Source organism: Sander vitreus, unplaced genomic scaffold, assembly GCF_031162955.1.
Source record: "Sander vitreus isolate 19-12246 unplaced genomic scaffold, sanVit1 ctg315_0, whole genome shotgun sequence".
NCBI classification, from domain to species: domain Eukaryota; kingdom Metazoa; phylum Chordata; class Actinopteri; order Perciformes; family Percidae; genus Sander; species Sander vitreus.
Genome location: NW_027595464.1, coordinates 7,499 through 10,578, shown reverse-complemented (window position 1 = coordinate 10,578; position 3,080 = coordinate 7,499). Strand labels below are relative to the sequence as shown.

At 38.7% G+C, this 3,080-nt stretch overlaps 1 pseudogene; it reads right to left on the bottom strand.

Moving 5' to 3' along the window:
• LOC144513677 (uncharacterized) lies at positions 1-1,407 on the bottom strand (annotated as a pseudogene).
• Positions 1,408-3,080: the final 1,673 nt, after the last annotated feature.

Below are 3,080 nucleotides of genomic sequence, written 5' to 3'. Positions count from 1 at the left end.
TATGATCAACTTAATCAGTGAACAGAAAGAGGATATTAGGATAAAATGAGACTAAAACTGGTAAATTATTTTCTCCAACAAGCTTCAACCATGAATATCTCATAATCTGACTCATTGGAAAACAACTGTTATGTCACACTCATCGTGTTTTTCACTGCACTGATTTTCACTTGTCATCTTTACATGCTCTTCTTTGTGTGGACAACTTTCAACCAATGTTATGTGCTCTGACAAATTCCACACTTTGTTTTTCTTCCATATTTATCAAGCAGGTTAGTTAGTTCGTTAGGTTAGGTTATCAAGTGGTCCTGGACCTCGGCTACTTTGGGCTCTGACTGCTCTCTTTTGTTATCTGGGTAGTAAACAGCATCTTGACTCACGCTATTTGTTCCCTCTCGCCACTCTAACAACAGCTTGGCTTTAGAAAATGTTCAAGAGGAGGCAGTGTGAATGAGTTGGTGTTTTTTAAGGTGAGCACTCTGAGAAAAAGTTTTCCCACATTGTTCACACCAGAACGGCTTCTCTCCAGTGTGAACACGTCGGTGGGATATTAAGTTATATAACGTTGTAAATGATGTGGCGCATTGGTCACAGCTGTACGGCTTAGCTCCAGCGTGACTGCGTTGGTGGACTTTAAGGTGATCACTCTGAGAAAAAGTTTTCCCACATTGTTCACACCAGAACGGCTTCTCTCCATTGTGAACACGTCGGTGGACCTTTAGGTTTGATAGCTGTGTGAAACCTGCCCCGCATTGTTCACAGCTGTACGGTTTCTCTCCAGTGTGAACACATCGGTGGCATTTTAAGCTTTTTAAACATGCGAAAGCTGCCCCGCATTGTTCACAGCTGTGCGGTTTCTCTCCAGTGTGAATGTGTTCATGTCTTTTAAGGGTACCACTCACAGAAAAAGTTTTCCCAATTCTTTACAGCTGTACGGCTTCTCTCCAGTGTGAATGAGTTGATGTACTTTAAGACTACTTGACGTTGCGAAAGCTGCCACCCATTGTTCACAGCTGTACGGTTTCTCTCCAGTGTGAATGCGTTGGTGGACTTTAAGGTTACCACTCTGAGAAAAAGTTTTTCCACATTGTTCACATGAGAAAGGCTTCTCTCCGGTGTGAATGAGTTGATGATCTTTGAGTGCACCTAACAGTCTGAAAGCTGCCCCACATTGTTCACAGCTGTATGGTTTCTCTCCCGTGTGAACTCTCTGATGAATCTTTAAACTTCCACAGTGCTGACAGCTGTGATGTGCGAGTCTGCCTCTTCGTATCTTTTCTCTTTCTATAGAAACAGACAGAGAGTTAGATGCAATGTTGGAGTGATACACATGCAAACATACTTACATATGCTAAGATGTTTACATATGCTAGCCATGCCAAGCCATGCTAACACATACATACGCATGTTAGCATATTTAAGCATATGCACCTTGTTGATATTCTGAAAATTCATATTTAAAAAGCCATCAGTTGTAATTATATTTTGTCAATGTATTGTTTGACAAACATCTAAAAAACGTGTTTTAGAGGAAATAAACCCTTCAAAGCTGCCTGGTCATTTTGTGTTGGAATGTAAAGGGTTAAATTAATTTTCCACCTTTTGCTGCCTCTGCTGTTGCTAAGAAGAAAAAGTTCTGCTTTCAGTCCATCCAGGATTTCGCAACCTTTTTTGAGCTTGTTGCTGACGTTGATTTCGCGGGAGCTTTTATAAAGAATTGTGATAAAAGTTGCGATGTCTTTTGTATGTTTGTTGCAGTGAAAGTTGCAAAAAAGTTGCGATTTTTTTTTTTTTATGTTTTTGTTTTGTTTTGGGGAGAATAAAATTACTCTGGGCTGAGTTTTCCTAGTAACCAAAAAGGCTCAGGATGCTGCAAATGTTGGTGTAATATGAAAATGGCTGGTGGATTTAAGACAAAAAACAATAATTTTACTGGGACAGACACACAGACACACACGCACACACTAACCTGGCCTGGGACACACATTCATACGGTTCGATAAAGTACTTATTGGATTTTAACTTATCATTGCAATCAATCATCATTTAACTTATCAGCAACTTCAGCGACTTTTAAATCATTAAAGTCTACATTGATTTTAAAATGTATCGGACGGTCTGAAATGTTTTGCACGGTCTTTCGGTGTACGTTTTGTTGGTAAATGAGTCACACACACGTCTCGTCTTCATATAAAAAAACAAGGAAATCATCAACCCGTTCTCACTCCCGATTGGTCATTGGCTCTCAGAGTGCACGTGGGACTGCTGTGATTGGTTGAAGTCGCGGGAAACTTCAGGTTATTGGTCAAATGTGCGGAAAAGTTGCGGTGATTGGTCAAAATTGCGACATCGCGAAATCCTGGAAGGAATAAGCTATACATCTACAGAGGGCGTTCTTTCAAATGACAATCAAATCTTCACTCTAAATGGGCGGGGTTTGGTATTGCTAGCTTTATGATGAAGTTCCAACCGCTGTAAGTAAAAGCTAATTAATAAAATAATAAATAATAAATAAAGCTGCAAGCAACGTTGGACGGGCCCTTGCGCGTCTGGGTTTCTGACGGACGCCGCTGCTTGTGACTGTGCATTTGCGCGGCACTCAGGCACCGCAAATCGTCACCAAAGATTATTTTTGCAACATTATTCCGTCCAGATATTTTTTGCGACATTTTTCCTGCCCAGATTTATTGTTTTTACAACATTTTTACTGTCAAGATTTTTTTTTACGACATTTTTCCTGTCAACATTTTTTTTGCAAAATGTTTCCATCCAGATTTATTGTTTTTACAACATTTTTCCTGGCAACATTTTTTTTAACAACATTTTTCCTGTCAACATTTTTTTTTATGACATTTTTCCTTTCAAAATCTTTATTGCAACATTATTCCTGTCAACATTTTTTTACGACATTTTTCCTGTCAACATTTTTTTTTTAAACATTTTTTTTTTCACCATTTTTTTAACGAAATTTTTCTGTCCACATTTCGGTCCACATGTCTGACATTTTTCCTATCAAAATTAATTTTTCAACATTTTTCCTGTCCAGATTTTTTTGCGATATTTTTCCTGTCAACAATTTT